The following is a 25615-nucleotide window of genomic DNA, read 5'->3' as shown; positions in this document are numbered from 1 at the left end:
AATGACGACGTTAGTTATCCTTAGAGATCAGAGGTTCCCAGCCTTTTTTATGCCTTGGACAAATCACATTATGCCAGGGGTCCATGGACCCCAGGTTGGGAACCTCTGCTGTAGACAGATTCTCACATTGCTGACTGCAGTCTTTGCTGAGTATAAATTGACTGTTGTGTTTTCAGGAGGAGCTGTAGTTCATTCGACGTAAAATAAGTTAGTTTGACCGAAGGTTATGAAAGTTACCATTTAAATACGAAGCTTTTGTTTGTAGTGCAGAAGAATAAGGTTTCAAAATTTTGTTTCCATTTTATCAGCTTCCATGAATCATATACATGCATATTTGATGTATCATAATCGTAGTCACAAATATAGGGTTAAAATGAGGGTCTGAACTAAAAACAGTTTTTCATCAAGAGGTTTAGATTACAAGTGGAACTTTAACATAGTTTGATTAATTTTTCCTGGTTTTCCTGGTTTTAGATACAAAGCTGGTGTCGGCCCTTTGGCCTATCTGTTCCATTTTGCAAATCAATCTTCTCCCTCAGCACCGCTTTCCTGACCTAACCTCGTATCTTTTGACTCTATAAACTTCTTTCCTCAACAGGAAATCTTCCACAGCCTTCTGCCCAGAATGGCCAACCCTTAAAACAGAGACTTCTGATTCATTCTGGAGAAACATATTCCTCGTCAGAATTTTCAGCAGTAAACAATCTGCTGGAAGAACTCAGTGGGGCATGTGTATCTGTGGAGGATGGGGATGGGAGGATGGAATGTCAAATTTTACCTTTAAACCTTGCATCAGGACTGTGTTCGCATTTGTATTTTGTAGGTTTTAATGAAAATCATCTCTCAGTTTGTCAAATTGAAGAGAGTACAGTCTAATCTGCTAATCAAAACTGCCATCCTGGTATTCAATCTGATGAATTTTATTAGCAGATATATTTTTGCATTTTGTTTAATTATAAATATAATGAAGAGGAGTAAAATAATAATGTCACATTATTGCAGCAGAAAAGGGAGTTCTCAGTCAGACATTTCAGTGATAGTTCTGAAAGACAATCCAAGCTTGTTGAGCATTACTGGTGAATGATTAACAGTCTCCCATACCAACTCTTTTCCCATGATCCTACAAACATTTCCTTTACAAGCACTTATCCAACTCCTTTTCAAAATTACCACTCAATTTTCTTCCACAGCATTTCATTTTCTACCAACCAGTCTGATGAGCCTTTGAATATTTTAAGCAAAAACGTCAATGGTGAATATCGACGAAGGAGTTTGCTCGAAGGCAGATGTGAATGTTTGCTCTGCAGGCTGCCACTGGCTGAGGAGAATTTCCCTCTGTTGTTCACTTACATATGTGTATTGGTGATATTGTGGATATAAAAAAGTGCCTCAAGCCTTAAATAAAAGAGAAGTCCAGACACTGAAAACGTGTCCATTATTTAATCCAATTTTAAAATTGCTGCTTTGTTTTGTATTACTGTTTTCAGCAGTTATTCTTAAAATCTACCCCCTTGACTGAACTTTTATGCACCCGAAATCTCTATCTATATTGGTAAAGGAGGATAACTTTTTTCTGATAACACTCTTAGGAAATGGCATGGTATATTTTATTTTGTGTGTGTTTTAACTTAAATTCCAATCACATGCCTGGCCAAACGAGTGCCCTGTTACTTTTCCATATAATAGCTGAGTGTTCCAATAATTTAAGAGATCAACATTATATGAAGCTATTCTACTTGTCAATCCTTTTCCTAATTCATTGCTCCCATGTCAGATGTAGAGACACTAGAGATCATACATCACAGAATAGGCTTCTCTACCCACTGGTCCATGCCAACTATCAAGGACCCAGTTAAACCAACCTAAATCTTCATTCACAAACACAAGGAAATTTGCAGATGCTGGAAATTCAAGCAACACACAGAAAATGCTGGTGGAACTCGGCCGGCCAGGCAGCATCTGTAGGAAGAAGTACAGTTGGTGTTTCAGGCCGAGACGTCGACTGTACTTCTTCTATAGATGCTGCCCTGGCCTGCTGCGTTCCACCAGCATTTTGTGTGTGTTGCTAAAGTTTCATTCCCACATTCCCTACAACTTGCCCCATATTCTGCCAGTCACTTCCACACACAGTATGATTTACAGTGGCCAATTAACTACCTACCCAGATTACTTTGGGATGTGCAGGGAAACCAGAGCACCCGGTGGGAAACAACACAACATCACAGGAAGTGGGATTAGTTCAGATAAACAACTTGGTCACCATGGCCAAGTTGGGCTGAATATAACTTTATGACTCTACGTAAATGTGCAAACTCTACACAAAACACCTGAGGTCTGGATTGAACCTAATTTACGAGACACCAGTTGCGATAATAGTTGAGGTGATGCATAACTCCAGGCTTTTGATGCATTGCCTATGCAGGATAGCTTTTCCTCCCTTTTCCAGTTTCCATCATAGCAGATCCTTCAGCTTTAGAATTCTTTCCCTAAATCCCTCTTTCTTGTCTCTTCCTCACTTTCAGGTGTCCGCTCAAAATGTTCCTCTTTGTGTTTTCAGTTACCATTTTAAATGCTCTTCTATATCTTGGTCAGTGTCCTTCACTCTTAGAGACTGTCTAGATTGCCTGTTATCTGAAGGGCACTGTGTATCTGAAAGGCACAATGCTCATTTCTGTTTTCACTTCAGAATTCTAGCATTTTACCATTGTATAAGATTTTACCTCTCTGCCATTTGCCTTCCAGAAGTATCCAGCAGGAAGGGTTTCTACTCCTAGACAAAATTTCTCTTTATCTTTTTTTCTTGTTAATCTTCGTTAACAATTGTTTTTTAACTAGTATTTAATCCATTACAGCTGATTTTCATAGCCTGTTCTCTTCCCTCTGTACACATTTCTGGCTCTCACGTGTTCCTCACAAATTACAGCTTCTACCACTTGTGTTTCATATACACCATGGATCATAGATATTTCCATGATAATTATCATTCTTTGCAGTCAAAGCTCTGATCTCGGCCCAATTTCTGTGTCAAGGACCTGCGTGTGCAGTCGCTACTTCTCTCTTTTTAGCTTTGCTGACTTGATCTTCGAACCCATTTAATCATTTGCCTCACCATGTACCGCAGTTAAAAATCTGTCTTCCTTTCTGATGGAAAGGATTGCAAGCTTTAACAATGATCAGTTACAATGAGAATGCTCAGGACTTTCTCATCACTTTATTCTCAACCCATTCATCCTTCCAATCTCGTCCTTTCCCCTATTTTCATTGTCCTTTTAGTTCTCCTTCTTTGGTCCTAATTAATCAAACCCTCAACCAAAGTCTTTGTCTCACCCTCTTGCCTAGTTCAAAGAATTCTGCACATGGTACAGTGCTGAGATCCCCTTGTCTTGAGCTCTGCTCCTTTGTCTGTAACCACCCCCTTGCAAAATGGAATTTCCACCAGGATTCTTCCTCTGGCCTCTCACCCTCTCTAGATCTTCTCTGGAGAATGTCCATCCAGCCTGGCAAATGATTGATCATTTACCATTAATTGTCTGGCCACTCTCATTACACTTCCTTTGGAAAGAGGTTTTGTTTTTTCACTTGTTGAGTAATTTCCTCTTATGCCTTGCACTCTCATTCTTTTTGTCATTCAATATCTCCTGCATTTGACCCAATCAGACACCCTCCCTTTTGTGCTTCCTTCCACTCCTTTATAACCTGTGATGTTTTTTTTTGTTTTGATTAAAGATCAACGACCTGAGAGATTAACTGTCTCTGTAGCTGGTGCCTCGCTAAGCACTTACAAAAGTTTCTACTGTCAAGTTTTGATATTAAAGCTGCACATGTGCATGCGTTTCCTAACTGCTTCATATCTCAGTGTTTGTTCTCACACCAATTTAGAGAGATGAAAACTCGACTGATCCCTTAGAAAGTACCAGATACCTTATGTGGAGGAGGAGGATGTTGCTTACTTCTGATGCAGCCCCAAATTCTGAGCATTTTGATTATTTCAGACAAATAACTTTGCCTGTAGCAACAAGATTATTCTTATATGGAAGTGAGCTTTAGATAGCCATCTCAAAGCATGGCAATCAAGCCCCTATTGAATTCCAGGTAAAGCAATAACAAAATCAATCAGGATTTTCCTACTGAACAATGACAAGACCTTTCATTGGAAGAAACACTGATCCTTCTCTTGTGACCATGTCTTGGATCAAGTCCCTGGATAGCCTGAACTCTGTAAATGAGATTATAGGAGGTGAATGCTGGGGAAGCTCTTGGACAGTTTTGGAATATCATGTCAGATTGCTGCAATTTGAATGACTGTGGATGTAATTATTGTGCTCCATTCATTCCATTGCTTGCTGCGTTTAATCATGAGGGAAAATATGATAGAGGTTTTACAATGCAAGATATTAGTATTACTATCTAAAGTTGTTTTTTTAAAAAACTTCCTCAGAAGAGGTGAGGTGGCTTGGGTTTCTTTATCCTATCGATTACTGTTTACTGCCAATGTGATGTTGTATCTGGTGGTGATTGACTGGTGATAAAGAAATCATTTTATTTTTGGCTGTGCCTTTTTAGTCAGAATTCACTCACTATGGGAGAAAATGTGATAGAGAGTCATAAATAAACTGCTTGAAATATGAATCAGAATACTTCTTTTTGAATGGACAGAAAATTGGCATGATTTTTATCCAGGCTAATGACAAATGGGATAGAAAACTGACTCACACACACAAAGTGCTGAAGAAACTCAGCAGATCAAGCAGCATCTATGGAGGAATATGAACAGCGGACATTTCAGGAGGAGGCCCTTCATTGGTCTTGGCCCTAAACATTGTCTGTTCATTTCCCTCCATAGATGCTGGCTGGCCTATTGAGATCCTTCAGCACTTTGTGTGTGTTGATCGGGATTTTCAGCATTTGCAGAATCAATTTTGTTTAGAAAACACACTAATGTATATAAACATAGAACTGTAGCGGTGTGCTACACGCAGCGCTGCAATAACGACACGGAGTCGGTGAGCTGCAGTTACAAAAGAGGTTTATTCAAACTTTGTGGCCTTGCTTTAAAGCCTTCCTGATCCCGCCCTCCCTGGGCGGGAATGCTGTAGGGGGTGCGTATTCACAGTCCCATCCTGCGCGTAGGCTTTTCCCCTTGCTGGTGAAGCAGGCTTGGCGCCCTCTTTGGGACCTGCCTCAATGCCGGCGTGCGCCGTTTTGTGAGCCGGTTCGAGTGCGCTGGGAAGTGGGTCGCCACATAACCCCCCCCCCAAGAACCGGCGATACAACCCCCCATTGTCCACAGTCTGGGTCGGACTCTGTTTGGGAAGTTGGCCTCTGCGCCGCGGTGCCTGAATTTCGACCGGCTGCACCAAGTCCACATGGGCCGGGTTGAGTCGGTCCACCGTGAAAACCTTCTCTTTCCCCCCAATGTCCAGCATGAATGTGGACCCATTGTTTCTGATCACCGTAAATGGCCCCTCGTAGGGCCGCTGTAGCGGTGCCCGATGTCCACCCCGTCGTACAAAAACGAACTTACAGTTTTGCAGGTCTTTGGGTACGCAGGTCGGGTTCTGCCCATGCTGTGAAGTGGGTATGGGGGCCAGGTTACCGAGCCTCTCGCGTGGTCTGCCCAGGACTGCTGCGGGTTCTTCCTCTTGCCCCCTTGGGGCTGGTATGAACTCTCCTGGGACGACCAGGGGTGCGCTGTACACCAACTCGGCTGACGAGGTTTGCAGATCCTCTTTGGGCGCCGTGCGGATTCCAAGCAGGACCCAGGGAAGCTTGTCCACCCAGTTAGGTCCTCTCAGGCGGGCCATGAGAGCCGACTTCAGGTGATGGTGGAAATGCTCCACCAGTCCATTCGACTGTGGGTGGTAGGCAGTGGTGTGGTGCAGCTGTGTCCTCAAAAGGCTGGCCATAGCTGACCACAGGCTGGAGGTGAACTGTCGGAGGTAATGTGGGCCGGTACACCAAAGCGAGATACCCAGGTGGCAATCAGTGCCTGGGCGCAAGATTTGGAGGTGGTGTCAGTGGGCGGGACCGCCTCTGGCCATCTTGTGAACTGGTCCACGATAGTGAGGAGGTGCCATGCTCCTCGCGACACTGGCAGGGGCCCCACGATATCCACATGCATGTGGTTGAAACGCCGGCGGGTGGGGTGGAACAGCTGCGGCAGAGCTTTGGTGTGCCGCTGCACCTTCGCTGTTTGGCAGTGCATGCACATTCTGGCCCATTCACTGACCTGCTTGCGGAGTCCGTGCCAAATGAACCTGTTGGCTATCATCCGGGCAGTTGTCCTGATGGAGGGGTACACTAAGTTGTGAATAGAGTCGAAAACGCGCCGCCGCCAGTTGGCTGATGGAGACGTCACAGTGTAGGATCCTCTCACCTGGACCTATGGGGAGGTCCTGGAGCTGCAAACCAGAGACTGGTCCTGTAACTAGGGATCTCCTCGTCTGCCTGCTGCGCCTCTGCCAGTGTTTCATAGTCTACCCCCTGGGACAGGGCTTGGATGTTAGGGCGGGAGAGGGCGTCCGCCACGACATTGTCCTTTCCTGAGACATGCCGGACATCCATTGTATATTTGGAGATGTAGGACAGATGTCGTTGCTGGCGGGATGACCAGGGGTCGCATGCTTTTGTGAACGCAAAGGTAAGCGGTTTGTGATCCGTGAACGCGGTGAAGGGCCTACCTTCTAAGAAGTACCTGAAATGCCGGATTGCCAGGTATAGCGCCAACAGTTCCTGGTCGAAAGCACGGTATTTGAGCTCGGGTGGTCATAGGTATTTGCTGAAAAACGCCAGGGGTTGCCAGCGACCCTCGATGAGTTGTTCTAGCACTCCACTGACTGCCGTGTTGGATGCATCCACTGTGAGGGTGGTAGGAACGTCTGTTCTGGGGTGCATTAGCATCGTGGCATTTGCCAAGGCTTCTTTGGTTTTAATGAAAGCGGCGGCGGACTCCTCGTCCCAGGTAATGTCCTTGCCCTTACCCGATATCAGGGCGAACAGGGAGCGCATGATTCGGGCAGCTGAAGGGAGGAAGCGGTGATAGAAATTCACCATACCCACGAATTCCTGCAGGCCTTTGATCGTGTTGGGTCGGGGGAAATGGCGGACCTCCTCTACCTTGGTGGGCAGAGTGGTTGCCCCATCTTTAGTAATCCTGTGGCCCAGGAAGTCGATGCTGTCAAGCCCGAACTGGCATTTGGCCGGGTTGATTGTCAGGCCGTATTCACTCAGTCGGGTGTAGAGATGACGGAGGTGGGACAGATGCTCCTGACGACTGCTGCCGGCTATGAGGATGTCATCCAAATAGATGAAAGCGAAGTCCAGGTCACATCCCACCACGTCCATTAACCGCTGAAATGTCTGTGCAGCATTCTTTAGGCCGAACGGCATGCGGAGGAACTCGAAAAGGCCGAAAGGGGTGATGAGTGCCGATTTGGGGACACTGTCCGGATGCATCAGGATTTGATGGTATCCCCGGATGAGGTCTACCTTGGAGAAGATCCGTGCGCCGTGCAGGTTTGCTGCAAAGTCCTGAATGTGCGGCACAGGGTAGCGGTCCGGTGTTGTAGCCTCGTTCAGCCTGCGGTAGTCGCCACACAGTCTCCAGCCCCCTGTTGCTTTGGGCACCATGTGTAGGGGGGAGGTCCATGGGCTGTCGGACCGCCGTATGATCTCCAATTCCTCCATCCTCTTGAACTCCTCCTTCGCCAGCTGGAGCTTGTCCGGGGGAAGCCTTCGAGCACGGGCGTGGAGGGGTGGTCCCTGTGTCGGGATGTGGTGCTGTACGCCGTGTCTGGGCATGGCTGCCGTGAACTGCGGTGCCAGAACCGATGGGAAATCCGCCAGGACCCTGGTGAAGTCGTTGTCGGACAGCGTGATGGAGTCTAGGTGTGGGGCCGGCAACTGGGCTTCACCCAGGGAGAAGGTTTGAAAGGTCTCAGCATGGGGCTCGCAAAAAATCCGCTCCCAGGAGCGGTTGGGCTACGGCAGCCAGTGTGAAGTCCCACGTGAACCGGCTGGAGCCGAACTGTAGCCGCACCGTACGGGTGCCGAGGTCCTTACTGTGCTGCCGTTCACAGCCCTCACCTGGTTCTCTGTTGCGGGTGTCGGAGGTAAGATGCCGATCTCGGCTCCGGTGTCGACCAAAAAGTGGCGTCCCAACCGCTTGTCCCACACAAACAGGAGGCTATCCCGAAGACCAGCCGCCGTAGCCATCAGCGGCGGCTGGCCCTGGCGTTTCCCGGGAACTTGCAGGGCGGGCTACAGCGGTGGGCTCCTGCGTCCCACTGCTGGTGGTAGAAGCACCATTGTTCGTTGGTCTCCTCACCCCTGCCTCTGGGGTTAGTGGGCTCTGCTGCCGGGCCTGGTCTGGTTTGCTGCTGGGAGTGTGGCCTGGTGATCTGTGCGACAGATGCCCCACTCTCCTTCTTGGCTTTCCATAGCACATCTGCCTGGGCCGCCACCTTCCAGGGGTCGCTGAAATCCGCGTCAGGCAGCAGCAGGCGTATGTCCTCAGGCAGCTGCTCCAGGAAGGCCTGCTCAAACATGAGGCAGGGCTTGTGTCCTCTGGCTAGGGACAGCATCTCGTTCATCAAAGCCGACTGTGGCCTGTCCCCCAAACCATCCAGGTGCAGTAAGCGGGCAGCTCGCCCGCGCCGTGAGAGTCCGAAAGTCCTTATGAGCAGGGCTTTGAATTCTGTGTATTTGCCGTCCACCGGGGGTGACTGTATGAACTCCTCAACCTGGGCGGCTGCCTCCTGCTCGAGGGAGCTCACCACGTAGTAGTAATGTGTGGCATCCGAGGTTATCTGCCGTACGTGGAATTGGGCTTCTGCTTGCTGGAACCATAGGTGAGGTCACAGCGTCCAGAAGCTTGGCTGTTTTAACGAAACTGCATGAACAGATGCGGCGTCGTTCATCTCCGGTCCAAATAGCATTTGGGCCGTCAGGGTCACCAATTGTAGCGGTGTGCTACACACAGTGCTGAAATAACGACATGGAGTCGGTGAGCTGCAGTTACAAAAGAGGTTTATTCAAACTTTGTGGCCTCGCTTTAAAGCCTTCCTGATCCCGCCCTCCTTGGGCGGGAATGCTACAGGGGGTGCGTATTCACAGTCCTGTCCCATACGCGGGCTTTTCCCTTTGTTGGTGAAGCAGGCTTGGCGCGCTCTTTGGGACCGGCCTCAATGCCGGCATGCGCCACTTTGTGAGCTGGTTCGAGTGCGCTGGGAAGTGGGTCGCCACAGAACCACAGAAAGATCATTATCAATAAAGGGGGAAAAACTGCAAATGCTGGAAATCTAAATATATGAAAAAATGGTGGGGAAACTTAGGAGGTTAGACTTATCTATGAGGAGAGAAGTAGTCATTTTTGCCAGATGTTTCTGGCAAGATGGCACCAGTAACCAACGGCAGCATCTTGTAGACAGTTTATGAAACTACTGGATTCTCTTCATTGAAGTATACTTCTTTCTCCTCTGAGCTGCACCCTGTAATTCTGTTTAAGAATGTATTTTTGGGCTGACTGAATGATTGACTCTTCTGTGATCTCCTGGGATATTCAGCATGAACGTGAGCAAAGAGTGGGGCTCCGGCCGTGGCTGGGGTTGGATGCCGCGTGCCCATTGGCGGAACGCGAAGCCGTGGTCGGCTCCATTACTCCTCATCGATTAAAGTGGTGAGCAAGATTAAAGTCGTTGAGGACGAGAGAGGGAAACGAATGTGCGTTCGGCGCCGTCTGCCTGCCTCTTCTTGCTGCTGCCAGTGCAGGAGTCTTGTGTCCCACACCACTGGGTCTCGGTGCGGCTGTTGCCCTGCAGTCATGAGGCTTTTGGACGAGCACCACGCGCCTCAGCACTGAACGTTGTGGACCCACTTTTGGGGTCTCAGCAGATCATGTCCCTCTCAATTTTGTTTATACCTTTTTTGCTCTTTGCAGTATTTGATTGGGGGCACTCAGGACTGAACTGAACTAACTTTGCAGCTGTGGCCTGCAGCTATTGGCACAATGCTGAGCCCTCACTTCTGGGGATTCTCAGGTTAATGTTATTTGTTGACCTTTTATTGTTTGTGCCACTTGTTTTTTTTCCTCGCACATTGGGTGTTTGATGGTCTGGAGTGAGGTTTTCTTTTAATGGGTTCTATTGTGTTTCTTTATTTCGTGGCTGCCTGCAAGAAGAAGAATCCCAAGTTTATATACTGTATACATACTGTACTTTGAACTTTGAACTTTTGTATTACACCTGATTGATAGCTTATGCTGTGGAGTCCAGGCCATCTTAATTCTGTGGTTATGTGTTTTTCTTCTGCATTTCCCCTGGAAAACAATTAACACTGACATACGAGGGGTGACTGATATGTTCGTGGCCTAAGGTAGAAGGGGTCAAGTTTAGAAAACCTAGCACGTTTATTTTTCATCTCCTTCTACCTTAGGCCATGAACTTATCAATCACCCATCTGTGGGCACTATCTGGAGGTCCAAGATCCGTGCGCTCCATGACCACTGGACTAGGTGTGTCAATGTAGGAGGGGATTGGAACCCTGTGAGCCACTCAACAGAAGCAGTCCTTTACAGTACACGTGAAGCCTGCTTCTGTGTGTCTTACCCAGGCTCTGGTACCTTCGATTCAGATTCACAGCCTTTCACCTCTCCTCTCCCTAAAACTCCAACATGACCCCCTCCATGACTACAATCCCCCTTTATCACCTCCCCTACCAAACCACTTGGAGCATCTTCCAGTCCCAGAGGCCCTCGCCATTTGTGGAGCAACCCGGACTCATCCTCGTCTGCCATTATGTCAAATACTGACCTGTTTCAATTACTGACTGCAATCCCTGCCTGCTAACTGCCATACCACTCTTCTCCTCTCCTCATGGTTACTAACATGAGCCTACCCTCTGCTTACCAAGCCTATCACTTTGGAACCACCAACTTACATTTGCACACATGCCTGCCAGCTGATTCCCACACAATCCTTCTACTTGGGCCCTACACATTCTGGCTGTCAGCCTCTGCACCTCTCCCATCTATCACCCCAGCCCCTTCCTGGGACTTCGTATTCTCTATAATGGCAAAGGTCTATGCAGGGCCTGTTCAGTCGCACACAACACCCCTGGCCTTGCCTGTTGCTGAACCAAGTGTTGGTCTATCCACTACAAACCATCAAAGATGCTACAGGTTTTTCCCTCATGCATGCAACTAGTGCAGCAAGTCCATGGCTTATTACTCAGCTGGCAAGATGTTCCGTGACCTAGTGCAAGTGGGAACGCAGGTGGTGAGTGTGAACGTTCTCTGTCTGTGTTGCTGCTGCTGAATTAAAGTTCTGTCATTTCTGATACCCAAACAAAGTTGCTGACTACTACTCTTTGCTTTGGTGGATCACTCAACGCCACTAGTGCTGTTGACCTTGAATTTCAGGTCATCTCCATACTAGCATATATTGGTGTGAACATTGAATTTTCCAACTTCAGGTCATGCACACACCTTGCACTCCTTTCTCTCTCCTTCTGGTTCATGAACCTCCACCCTCACCTGTCCCCGAGCTTCATTTCTCTCCCCCACCTGGTTCAAGAGATTCATCTGCTAATTACCCATGCACTACACCTCCTGGTTCTCCCATTCCCTCCTCTAACTGGCTGCATGTGCCCATAATCTCACAGTTTTCCACCCATCCCATGCTTCATCCCTCCCTTTTAACTCTTTACTCTGGCAATCAACCCCCCTCTCCCCCCAGCTCTTAGTCCAGATTCAGGGACTTGAAATTAAAAGTCTTCTATCCCTCTGCCTTCACAGATGCTGACTATCCCACCGAATTCTTCCAGCAGTTTATTTCTTTGGTCTGTAGCCCAGCATCCGTCATCTCTGGTGTATCCAGTCGAGCTCTGCATCCTGTCTAATGGTGTATATCACTAAACTCACCAGGGATAGGGATGAGAGAACGAGGAGTGTGTTTGTTTAGAAATTCACTCTTCTCAATACCATGGAAGAGCTCATTGAATCTGGGCAAGAATGCAAGAATAGTGGACACTGCAATCAAAAACAAGCAAAATGCATTTGAAATTTTGCTCTGTAATCTTTCTTCCATGCAGCTCCATCATTAAAACACAGCAGGGCCTGAAGTGTAATGTTTCCTTCTTGTTCACTTGAATGATTGCAGCCTTACATGATTTCTGGTATGATGAATGACATCATTCCAGCCGAGATGCTCAGATCCCTTCTATTCCTGCAGCCAGTCCATATTCTGTAATTAAACACAGTTCTCTATTAATAACTGCATGGTGCAAAGTTTGAGTCTGTAACTAATAATACAACCACCGAGCCTTAAATGACTCTATTAAATTTGCACAGACAAAATAGATTAAGCAGCAGAAAGTTTTAAAACTCCTGGTACAAAACTCAAAGCAACAATGTTGAAAAACTACAGATTAGGGGCTTGGCATTCAGCTTGTTGCTGCTGCTGCTGATGCAACACTTCCCACTTCCCACTAATTTACTTGCTCCACGCGTTGCTTTCTGCAGTGCATACCTTACAGAACTTACAGGGTAGGTTGTCACTGGAATCCAGTCCTCTGACAGATGACAGCGTGTCTGATAGTCAAGTGGGTTTCATTCTTTCATTCAGGATGCATCTGGCGTGGAGAGCCATTTTGGCAGAGACTGAGTAACCTGACCCAACTATCTTGGTAAACAAAAAGTATGCGAATTTTAGCCAGGTCACAGCTGGCTATAAAAAAAAGAAACTGATGCAGAGAGATGGAAAGCTGTCCTGACAGGATCTAGCTCATTATGCAAATTCTGATTCTTTAAACATCTCTAGGTGGAAGGCTGAACATTAAAATGTACATCGCAAGGAACAGGAGCAGAAGTAGGTCAAGCGTTTTCTTGAGTCTGCTCTGGCTCTCATTAAGACCAAGGCTAATCTGACCTTGGCCTCGACTCCATTTTCCCGCCTGTTCCCACATAATCCTTTACTCCTGAGTAGTTCCAAAAATCTTTTGACCACAGCCTTGAATATAATCAATGATTCAGCCACCACAGCTCTCTAGGGTAAAGAATTTCACAGGTTCAATGTTCCATGAGAAGAAAACATCCTCTTCAGGTCATCTTACACAGATCTTCTCCTTAGTTTGAAACTATGTCCCCGGTTATCAATTCCTCATAAGAACACACATCCCATCAATATTCCCTCTTGCACTCAAATGTTGCAATAAAATCATCTTTTTATTGTCTCCAGCCTGTTCATCCTCTCCTCACAAAGCAGCACATTTGTCCGAGGAGTCAATGCTGTTAACTCTCTCAACTGCTTCCAATGCAAAATCATCCTTCCATTAAATCAGGGGAGTAAACTCACACAACTACCTCCTTTACCATAGCATTGGAGATGGACAGGAACAGACAAGTTAGGAAAGTGTTTAATTGGATTAAGGGGAAATATGAGGCTATCAGGCAAGAACTTGGAAGCATAAATTAGAAACAGATGTTCTCAGGGAAATGTATGGAAGAAATGTGGCAAATGTTCAAGGTATATTTGTGTGGAGTTCTGCATAGGTACATTCCAATCAGTCAGGGAAAGGATGGTAGAGTACAGGAACCATGGTTTACAAAGGCATTTGTAAATCTGGTCAAGAAGAAAAGAAGAGCTTACGAAAGGTTCAAAAAACTAGGTATTGATATTGATCTAGAAGATTATAAGGCTAGCAGGAAGGAGCTTAAGAAAGAAATTAGGAGAGCCAGAAGGGGCCATGAGAAGGCCTTGGCGGACAGGATTAAGACATTCTATAAGTATGTGAAGAACAAGAGGATAAGACGTCAAAGAAAAGGACCAATTAAGTCTGACAGTGGAAAAGTGTGTATGGAACCGGACAAGACAGCAGAGGTACTTAATGAGTACTTTGCTTCAGTATTCACTATGGAAAAGGATCTTGGCAATTGTAGGGATGACTTACAGCTAACTGAAAAGCTTGAGAATGTAGATATTAAGAAAGGGGATGTGCTGGAGATTTAGGGGGAGGTTCTGGAGGATTGGAGGGTTGCGGATGTTGTCCTATTATTCTAGAAAGGGAGTAGAGATAGCCCAGGAAATTATAGACCAGTGAGACTTACTTCAGTGGTTGGTAAATTGATGGAGAAGATCCCAAGAGGCAGGTTTTATGAAAATTTGGAGAGACATAATATGATTAGGAATAGTCAGCATGGCTTTGTGAAAGGCCTTACGAGCCTGATTGAATTTTTTGAGGATGTGACTAAACACATTGATGAAGATAGAGCAATCGATGTAGTGTATATGGATTTCAGCAAGGCATTTGACAAGGAACCCCATGCAAGGCTTATTGAGAAAGTTAGGAGGTATGAGATCCAAGGGGATATTGCTTTGTGGATCCAGAACTGGCATGCCCACAGAAGCCAAAGAGTGGTTGTAGTCATATTCTGCATGGGGGTCGGTCACCAGTGGTGTGCCTCAGGGATCTGTTCTGTGATCCTTACTCTTTGTGATTTTTATAAATGACCTGGATGAAGAAATGGAGGGATGGGTTAGTAAATTTGCTGATGACACAAAAGTTGGAGGTATCATGGATAGTGTGGATGGCTGTCAGCGGGACATTGATAGATGCAAAACTGGGCTGAGAAGTGGCAGGTGGAGTTCAACCCAGATAAGTGTGAAGTTCATTTTGGTAGGTCAAATATGATGACAGAATAATAGTATTAATGTTAAGACTCTTGGCAGTGTGGAAGATCAGAGGGATCTTGGGGTCTGAGACCATAGGGCACTCAAAGCTGCTGCACAGGTTGACTCTGTGGTTAAGAAAGCATATGGTGCATTGGCCTTCATCAATTGTGGGATTGAGTTTAAGAGCCAAGAGGTAATGTTGCCGCTATATAGGATCCTGGTCAGACCCCACTTGGAGTACTGTGCTCAGTTCTGGTCGCCTCACTACAGGAAGGATGTGGAAACCATAGAAAGGGTGCAGAGGAGATTTACAGGATGTTGCCTGGACTGGGGAGCATACCTTATGAGAATAAGTTGAGTGAACTCGGCTTTTTCTCCTTGGAGTGACAGAGAGTGAGGGGTGTCCTGATAGAGCTGTCTAAGACGATGAGAGGCATTGATCGTGTAGATAGTTAGAGGCTTTTTCCCAGGGCTGAAATGGCTAACACATAAGGTGCTTGAAAGTAGGTACAGAGGAGATGTCAGGGGTAAGTTTTTTTTAATGCAGAGAGTGGTGAGTGCGTGGAATGGGCTGTTGGCGACGGTGGTGGAGGTGGATACGATAGGGTCTTTTAAGAGACTCCTGGACAGGTACATGGAGCTCAGAAAAATAGGCTATGGGTAAGCCTAGGTTTACTTCTAAGGTAAGGACATGTTCGGCACAGCTTTGTGGGCCGAAGGGCCTGTATTGCGCTGTAGGTTTTCTATGTTTATATGTTTCTAACATTTCAGATGTGAGAGACCATCAATTGTTCTAGAAGTTAGGGTGCCTTTTTTTCTCATCTATAATATATAGGGATCTCTCTCCAATTCTTACTCCTGGCTTTTCAATATAGAATGCATGGAAGTCCAGGTGCAGGTAACACCAAAAATATAACTGCATTCTATGGTACCAGCAGATGTTGTCCTAATGGTTTATTATATACAGAGTCCTGGCATCATTTCTTCATCATAACGTTGTCAGCTTGCGATCTACATTCCAGCTCGCTTCTGCAGGTCTCTGTTGGCAGCAACCTTGCCTTCTGGTTAGCCCCAGTTATCTAAGAACAGAAAGGTAGCTGGATACTTCTGTACATTGTTGAGGGAATGCAATAGTGTGTGAAGTACCAAGCTTTCAGATATCATACATTGGAGCCCCATCTGATTGAACTTTCAACGATGGAAGTTTGAAGAAGATATCTCCACAGACCTCAATTAATATTTATCTCTTAGCTATCTGATCTTCTAAAAAAAAGTTAACCATCCATTGCAACACACACAAAATGCTGGAGGAACTCAGCAGATCAGGCAGCACCTGTGAAAATGAATAAACAGTTGATGTTTCAAGTCAAGACACTTCATCAAGACTGGAAAAGAAGGGGGAAGATGCCAGACTTCAAAGGTGGGGTTATGGGGAGAGGACAAGCTGGAAGATAATAGGAGAAACCAGGTGTGTGGGAAAGGTAAAAGGCTGGAGAAGAAGGAATCTCATAAGAGAGGAGAGTGGACCATGGGAGAAAGCAAAGAAGGAGAGATGCCAGGGGAGATAGGCAGGTGAAGAGAAGAGGTAAAGTACATTTTTTAAAAAATGTTCAAAGTTCAAATTATTTTTTATTATCAAAATACATATATGTCACCATATACAACCCTAACCTTCATTTTCCTGTGGGCATACTCAGCAAATTTATAGATTACTAATAATAATAGGATCCATGAAAGATAATGAAAGATTAAAATCCAGCTAGAGTGCAGAAGACAGCAAACTGTGCAAATGCAAATATAAATAAATAGCAATAAATAATGAAAACATGAAATAATAAGATGAAGAGTCCTTAAAGTGAGATTATTGGTTGTGGGAACATCTCAATGGATGGGCAAGTGAGTGTAATTATGCCTTTTGTTCAAGAGACTGATTGTTATGTTCTTGAACCTGGTGACATGAGTGCTGAGGAATGGAGACAGAAATTCCAATGCCTGGTCACGGGAAGTTTTGCTTTTGGTGGGCAGAGTGGAAGTTGTTGAGAAAGCAGTCCCGCAATTTATGTTGGGTCTCATCAATGTAGAGGAGACAGCATCATGAGCATCAGATACAAAAGTTGCCGCCAACAGATTTGCAGATGAAGTGTTGCCTCACTTGGAAGGGTTATTTGGGGCCCTGAATGGAAGTGAGCGAGGAGCTGAATGCTCAGGTGTAGCATTTCTCTCACTTGCAGGTGTATCTATGATGATTTTGCAGTTTGTAGCAGCTTGATGTTTACAAATTGCCTGTACTCCCTAGTAGTTTGTCTAGATTAATAGTTAATCCTCTTGTTAGACACACTTTGCGTATTTGGGCTCAGTTTAGGAAATTTTATGGTTTCCGTGGTTTTTCCATTTCTAGCCCTATCTTACATAATCACCTTTTTTTATCTACTACATATGACTCAGCATTCCATGATTGGCATTAGACATTTTGAAGATCTTTTTATTGATAATCGCTTCGCTTCTTTTCAACAGCTCTCTGCTAAGTTCAATCTGCCCAATGCTCATTTTTTTAGATATCTCCAAATTAGACACTTTACTGTTCCTTTAATTCCTTACTTCCCTGAAATGCCCAAGAAAAATGTTATGGACTTATTTCTTTCCATTAATCTACTAGGTAAAGGTTTAATATCATTTATTCAAGATAAATTAGCAGCCTTACGATGTGCCCCTGTGGATAAAATTAAAATGGCATGGGAGCAGGATTTAAATACCTCTTTATCTGATGAGACTCGATTCTCAAATTGGTTAATTCAACCTCTCTTTGTGCTTGCCATTGCCTTTTACAGTTTAAGATTGTTCATAGAGCCCATATGTCTAAATTATCTCGATTTTACCCTAACATTAGTCCGCTTTGTGATAAATGCAAGAGGGGCGAGGCCTCTCTCATTCATATGTACTGGTTTTGTCCTAGCTTAGAGAAATTTTGGAAAGATGTCTTCATAACGTTATCGTATATTCTGAATCACTGCCTAGAACCAAACCCTTTAATTGCTTTGTTCGGTTTCTGGGGTGAGACAGATTTACGTCTGAGTTCGACTGTGTCGAATATTATCTTTTGCTTCTCTCTTGGCTAGATGTTTAATCCTCCTTAGGTGGAGAGATGTTGCCCCGCCCACGCATGCTCAATGGCTTAATGATATTATGGCCTGCTTAGACCTTGAAAAAATTCATTATTCAGTTCTTAATTCGGATTTAAAGTTCCATAAGGTCTGGGGACCTTTTATTGAGTACTTTCATAACCTTCCTCTTAACTAAGGTTTTTTTTTCGGTCCCTTGTTTTCAGCTCCTTTTTCTTTTGGTAGTAGGCATTAATATCTTCTGTTGCTAAGTGTATTTACAGCTTTGGGGGTTTGATTGTCCTGATTTTATTCTCTATATTGTGTTGTGGTTGGTCTGGAGTTTTTTTTGTGTTGCGGGGCTTGGGGAGAATACTAATTTTACTTGTCTTCAATTTGGGTACTTTTTCAATTATCTTTCTTTGTATCATATTGTTATTGTATGTTTATTTTTGCACTGTATCAATGTTCTTCATTTTGATCTGGGTTTTTTTTTAATCTGTAGTTATGTAGAAAATGTATTAAAAAATTAATTAAAAAAAAACAAAAAACAAATTGCCTGTTGTGTCCCAATATAACAGCAACAATCATAGTCGAAAAGTAATTCATTGACTGCAAAGTGTTGTGGGACATCCTGCGAACGCATGTTTTGTTGGAGGTTTGAACACTGCTAATATTGCACAGATGGGACCTGAGCCTGAACTTCACCTCCCTTTGTCATGGAATGCTGCCATCAGCCACACATAACAATGTTGTAACCAGCCTCTGAGCTGATAGTAGGTGTTTAGGGCTGCTAAAAATATAAAGATAGTGAATATATATTTCTGACTGATTTCTCTCATGTTATTGTTTTACCTGTGTAGTAGTTCTTGGACAGGCTCTCCTACCCCTTTATCTGTGTGGACACTGTTGTGTTTTAGCTTCATGAGGTTCTGAAGTTATCTCAAGACTGTACAGATCAGCAGTCATGTTCCATCCCTTGCCCAGTTGCCACCTTTCTCGTTCACCTTTTCCATTCTGGCCCTGGGCTGGCTCGGATCCTTTTGTTTGCAGCTAGGAGGCAGGAAGGAGGCCTCTGCTCCACATATTGACCGGGCAGTTGCCTTGCAAGCCAAGTGACTGGGCCTGCTCTGGCATGGGGACCTGGTAATGGCAGGACTCCAGAGGGCTGCTCTCCCTGTTGGACCATGTAAAATTTCATTTTACCACTCGGATAATATTTTACAGTGAGGTTATTAGACTAAATATGTTTCATCCTCCACACAGTGCTGATCAACCTTAAAAAAAAGTCTAGCAACACACACAAAATGCTGGTGGAACGCAGCAGGCCAGGCAGCATCTATAGGAAGAAGCACTGTCGACATTTCGGGCCGAGACCCTTTGTCAGACTGACTGAAAGGAAAGATAGTAAGGGATTTGATAGTGGGAGGGGGAGGGGGAAATCTGAAATAATAGGAGATGACAGGAGGGGAAGGGATCATGGAATAATAATTAAATAAGGGATGGGGTAAGAAGGGGAGGAAGGGCATTAACAGAAGTTAGAGAAATCAATGTTCAGGCCAAGAAAGTTGGAGGCTACCCTGACGGAATATCAAGTGTTGTTCCTTCAACCTGAGTGTGGCTTCATCTTGACAGTAGAGGAGGCCATGGATAGACATATCAGAATGGGAATGCAATGTGGCCACTGGGAGATCCTGCTTTCTCTGGCAGACAGAGCATAGGTGTTCAGCGAAACGGTCTCCCAGTCTGCAGCGGGTCCCCTCCCCTTCTCCTCCCCGTCTTGCCTCTTCTTACTCCATCCCTTATCTATCTATCTATCTATCTATCTATCTATCTATTTATTCCCCCCCCCCCTTTTCTCTCTTTTTTTTCTCTCTCTGCCCCCTCACAATCTCTCCTTGCCTGTTCTCCATCTCCCTCTGGTGCTTCCCTCCCCCTTTCTTTCTCCCTAGGCCTCCCATCCCATGATCCTTTCCCTTCTCCAGCTCTGTATCCCTTTTGCCAATCACCTTTCCAGCTCTTAGCTTCATCCCTCCCCCTCCTGTCTTCTCCTATCATTTCACATTTCCATCTCCCCCCACTACTTTCAAATCTCTTACTATCTTTTCTTTCAGTTAGTCCTGACGAAGGGTCTCAGCCTGACACATTGACAGTACTTCTCCCTATAGATGCTGCCTGGCCTGCCGAGTTCCTCCAGCATTTTGTGTGTGTTGCTTGAATTTCCAGCATCTGCAGATTTTCTTGTGTTTGCGTTTAAAAAAGTCTAAATGTTGTATACATATCTACTTTAAAGTAAAACAGTAAATGTAGAAATTAACCAGCAGAAGAGGCAGCATCTTTGTCTGCTCTGTCAATTTATTTTTTATGCACTTTGAATGGGATAACTAAAAACAATTACTGTTGAACTGGTAAATTGGTAAGTAGACTGATTATTGCCACAGATCATTGCATCACACCAGTAAGTCGTGGTAGTAGGAGGAACAAGCGTTAACAGAATGTAAAATGTTGTAATTACAGAGAAAGTGTATTACAACAGACAGTAAGGTGCAAACCGATGCCAAGGTAGATTGTGAGGTCAAGAGTCCATCTTATTACATGAGGGAACCATTCAATAATAGTCTTATAACTGTGGTATGGAAGCCATCCCTGAGCCTGGTGCTATGTGCTTTCCGTCTGGGGTGGAGGGTGGTGAAGTGGTGGTGGGGGGGGGGGGGGTCTTTGACCATGTTGGCTGCTTTACCAAAATGTAGAAAAAGTTATGAATAATATCACAACCTAACAGGTAAGCGTTTTCAACTCCTTGAGGCTGCTCTACTTACCAGTGGGCAGATCTTGATTTCTTTATCCCAACGGATCCTGATATCCTTTCAATTGTCTAGCGCCCAGAGTCTATTGAGGTTAAGGCACTGAATTAGCATCAGATTATACCTGTTATTTTTGAGGTAATCTGGATCTTATCGACAGGTTCAATTAACTTCCACAATGCACGAGCATTTACCATCCAGACAGGGAATTATTAAATACATGTAAAGCATGGTATTGTCAAACAGAAGGTAGTGTAGATTTCAAATTTCATTTTGAATGATTTCTGTATAGGTTTTTACTTTCTCATTTCTTGCCCAAACCACTTCACTTTTCTCCCCTCTTCACCTAAAGGTGCTGTGCATTGTTACCAGACACACCAATGAGCTAAATTGTTGTTAAAATAGTAGCTCCTATTCTCACCTGCAACTTGTGCACCAATAATTTTCATAATCTCTCCAGCTAGGGATTAGAGCAGGAAGTGTTACTGAATATTCTATTGTTCTGAAGAGCAGAGGTTCAGATGTGGGAGTCGATAGGGGCCAGAAGATTTTAACACCGCTCACTCCATCCAACAGAACATCAGATTGAATGGATTGTTAAATCACAGGCGGGAATGTCTGCCCTAGGCTGGCTGGTTTGTCTTTGATAATGTTGGCCAGACGTTGCTGATGTGATCCAGGCTGAGGAGTTATTTTTGGGACTTGAGTGTGGGACCAGTGCTGGTTTCAGGTTTCCACAGCAGCGCAAAGATGCTGGAAATGGGAGCCTGGAGCAGAAACATTCAGCTTCTTTGACAGAATTGTTTCAGTAAGATTTATTGTGAGCGGGGTGGAACTGGAGTCCTCACTGGGCCCCACATCAACTTTACTCTCAGTGGCGTCGCCCTCTCCAAGCTCTTACACCCACCTAACACATGATTTTAACAGCTCACGTGATGACTTAGCTAACCTTTCAATTGAACTAGCTTGCAACACAGTAGGGATCTGGCTAAGTCTTTTTGCTACCGACTTCAGTGCGGTTAACTGCATGTTAACCCACATGTACCAGTAGGTAAAACCAGTCTCAGTATTTTTAAAGTGGAACTCACTCCTGCAGAAGTCTATGGCTACTGGGAAGTGAATGAAGTTTCAAAAACGTGACCAATGGACTTCGAGCGGATTACGATCACAAGAGCTGTGACAGACAGGCAGAGACTCAAAATGGAGATAAGCTGTATCTAATTGAATAGAATAAGAGGAATAAGCTTAGGTCTAAATTGTTGCTTCTGTCTCTACTGCTCCTCTGTAGTCTTCTCCTGTGACGTTTACATCAAAATTCCAGGCCGTTAAGTTATGATGCTGCCGGTGGTGTAGTGGTATCCGCACCCGAACTTTGGAACAAGGGGTCTCTGGTTCAGATCCAGCTGTCCCCTTGCACACTTTCCATTCACACTGAGTTGAGTGTCGAGCTAGCAACTCGGCCTTGAAAAACAGGCAAACACTAAGTAAACGGCAGGGTTGCTGCCCGGTGTGCCAAACAAGGCGCGGGAAGGAACTTCATTTTACCTTAAGATACAGTAGTTTAAAAATTCTTTTGGATGGCAGAATTTTTTTGAAATTTGTTTGAAAAAATGTTCTTGATATCACTTGAGCAAAATTGATTTGGATGTCGGTGATTAGTGCTGGCTCAGACATAGGAACCAAAATAGTTGTGAATACCTGCTTCTGTATCGGTAGCCCAGCACACTTACACCTTCTTCCTTCTTCATACTTCTTCTTAGGGTCATAGTCATAATGTTAATCATCATAGAAGCTGGTCCCCTGACCCATCATGACCAAGGTCACCTTGAAGCACCTACATAAACTAATACTATTTATCAGCACCTGGTCACTTGCCTTCTATGCACTGGGGATTTGGGTGATTGTCCAGATACTGATGGATTGCTCTGTGAATCCTATGGCCTTCTGGGCAAATGAGAAGGGTATATAAAATAATGAGAGCACGGATAAGGTTAATGCTAAATCTTTTTCAAAGGGTTGGGAAATCAAGAACTAGAGGGCATTGGTTTAAAGTGAGACGAGAGGGTTTTATTAGGAACCTGTGGGGCAGGTTTTTTACCCAGAGGGTCATCAGTTTATGGGATGAGCCACCAGAGGAAGTGGTTGAGGCAGGTATATTAACAATGTTTAAATTTGGTGCCAGTTGGGCCAAAGGACCTAGTTCTGTGTGGATTGACTCCACGACCAGATTGAAACATATAAAGTTATGAGAGTTTTTTGACAGGTTGGATGTTGTTTCTTCCTATTGGAGAATCTACAACTAGGGCTCACTGTTTAAAATTGAGTAATTTAAGACAGGCTTGAGGCAGATACTTTTTCTCTCAGTGGTTTGTGAGGGTTTAAAACTCCATCAAGAAAATTAAGGTAGTTTCTTGATAAGCTGAAGAGTGGTGGGGAGGGAGGTTGCAGATAAGCATGAATAAAGAGTAGAGGTTATAATTGGATCAGACATTATCCTCAAAGGTAGACTCGTTGGGCCAAGTGGCCCACTCCTTCTCCGAATTCATACATTCATAGGCTCTTATGTATGTAACTAGCCTTACTTACTTGGCCCATGATCATTAAGTTCAATATGTGGAGCTTCAGGCAGGTAGACCATTGAAAGTTCTTGTAATTTTATGGCTGCTACTCCCACCCGATCTTGTTTGGCACCCCACCACCAACCCCTGCCCCTCCCCAGCAGAATCGCACCTGATTCTGCTCCTGTCATCAGCTTCCCACCATTACGCCCTCATGGGATTAGTAGCAGACCTTCAAACTCTATCCTCAAAGGAATAACTATGTCCCAGCTTGACTTTTAAAGCGCTTTTGCCACACATTGAGTTCCAGCCTTCCCCCCTCCAACTCTGGCTCCTTCAACCATGTTCTTTACCTTGACCCAAAACTGACCGAAAGTTTTTGCCAGCCTGTTTGTGTCTAGCTGTGCGTGTAAAGACTTTCTATTATGCACGACCTCTTGGGCCTTGTGCATGTTCGAATATTGCTGCAGGTTGGTGCGGCCGTGCCAAAGAAGCAGGTGTGGAAGCATTTTGAGGCTAATTTATTTATGACTTGGTCTTTATACAACAAAGAATTTTCCTAACTGCTTAACTGTATTTATGTACTTAATCAATTTTCCCTTCTTTGACAATTAGGGAACTGTGTGGCATGCAGCCAAAAAGCCAATCGTTAATAACGTTGCATATATGACATACATAAACAAGCTGCTGAAGTTTTAAAGTGACAGGTTCATCAAAAGTATGCTTCACATAAACTAAGACTTCTATCACCAGTGTAATTTTTTGACTGTCTCTTGGCTTTACTCTAGTACAGAAGTGAATAGTATCATAACGATGTAGAGGTTTAACTGCAAAATAACTTGCAGACAAATTATAGGTGTGGATGCTAGTCTGATTGTGGAGAGTTTTGAATAACTTGCTTCCAAAAGTGTGTACAGTCTGTAAGCTGATCACATTTTCTTTTTCCAGTGCTGGAACTGTACACCTGCAGCCATTAAATTGCTATCAGTTGCAGCTGAGCTTACATGGAGATTGAAGTGTCATCTGATATTTTCTATTTATAGGTCCCTGCTGATGTTGCATTTTTCTCAGCACTGCTACCATGTCGGTCCTGCAAATGAAACAAATAGTTTAGAATAAAGAGAGCTGCTTGCTCTCTTTTTATTCACCCTGGGTTTGCTGTTAGGTCAGAGAATTTCCAGCCTCTTAGGCCAGCTTGGCTTCATTGGACTGAAATTCACCCACTGTGAAGGTCAAGTAGAGGAATTGCTTAGTAGTCAGGAACAGATCAATTGTCAAAAAGCCAACCCTGACCTACTATTTATCTGAATTTTGCATTCAATTAAAATAATTACAGTCCCTCTCCTCAAACAAAAATCAACTAAGCTTTGAGATTCCACAGGCTTTCAAAATACCTCATGCACATTTCCTTCCCAGAGTCTTTTAATGGAACATTTATCTTTTCCAGAATTTCTTCATTCAGGTTTCTACCCTTGCTACAGAATCTCTATCACAAGTTATTGATTACTGGTTTATCATTACTAAATGTGCAGATCTACAGTGAAAGCTTTGTCTTGCGTGCTATCCACACAGCTCATTTCATCACATCAGAGCACTGATGTAGTACAAAGGAAAACAATAACAGAACGCAGAAGAAAGTGTAACAGTTATAGAGGAAGAGCAGTGCAGGGAGACAATAAGGTGCAAGGACATTATGAGATAGATTTTGAGGTCAAGAGTTCATTTTACCATGCTAGGTGATCACTCAGTAGTCTTACAACAGCAGGATAGAAGCTGTCCTTGAGCTTGGCTTCACATGTCTTCAGGCAATTGACCATGAATGTGGTTGGACTAGAGGTAGTTTGTCCCTGCTTGTCCCTGCTTTGAACATTTCACCCTCTGACACTTCCTCTGTCATTGTCCATCTGGATAAGAATGAGCTTACCTCTCTCCAGCAGCTGTCTTCAACATTCACTCTTCCCATTTTAATCAACATGTTTTCCCTTGGTCTGTCACTGTCATCCTCCTGTCATTACCTACCAAGTCCATCCACTGTCCCCTCCCCTACCTGGAGCACTTGCCTTTCATCCTTCACGCCTCTTCATTCTGTTTGTACCAAACTCCATGGACTCCTATCTCACTTTTCTTTACACTGGTTATTTCCCCTTTCCAATCTCACCCCTGGTGCAGGACTTCAACCCAAGACATTGAGAATTCCTTCCTCCCCCCTCCCTCCTCCAGATGTAGTTCAGCCTGCTGCATTCCTCCAGCAGATTGTTTGTTGCTCCTGATTGCGGCATCTGCAGCCCCTTATGTCTCCTATGAGACTGAGCTCCCTTAGTTCCATTCTTATGCAAGGAACCATAACAAGAGAATTTGGTTGGGTTGAGTTGTTCTCTGATCTTGGCAATTTACTTGCCGATGTTTTGTCACCATGCAAGCAGACATCGTTAGTACACTATTGGTTGTGATGTGCCCTCCGAATACTTGGCCTTTATATATTTTTCAGT

At 44.6% G+C, this 25615-nt stretch overlaps 1 long non-coding RNA gene across 2 annotated transcripts in view; it reads right to left on the bottom strand.

Annotated features, from left to right (window-relative positions):
* Positions 1-9006: 9006 nt before the first annotated feature.
* The window catches only part of LOC132402510 (uncharacterized), a 32645-nt gene continuing 16036 nt past the window's right edge, over positions 9007-25615 (bottom strand). The window contains exons 3-5 of one of the 2 annotated variants that reach the window (XR_009514936.1): positions 20584-20653; positions 12162-12239; positions 9007-10167 (exon numbers count right to left, since the gene is read on the bottom strand). This is a non-coding gene — a long non-coding RNA (uncharacterized LOC132402510). Of the gene's footprint in view, positions 10168-12089; positions 12240-20583; positions 20654-25615 lie in introns of those variants that run through there. The other variant, XR_009514935.1, reaches the window with a different exon arrangement.

The sequence above is a fragment of the Hypanus sabinus genome, chromosome 12, assembly GCF_030144855.1.
Source record: "Hypanus sabinus isolate sHypSab1 chromosome 12, sHypSab1.hap1, whole genome shotgun sequence".
NCBI lineage: Eukaryota > Metazoa > Chordata > Chondrichthyes > Myliobatiformes > Dasyatidae > Hypanus > Hypanus sabinus.
The sequence above is the reverse complement of the archived record's forward strand: the minus strand, read 5'-3'. Positions and strand labels throughout refer to the sequence as shown.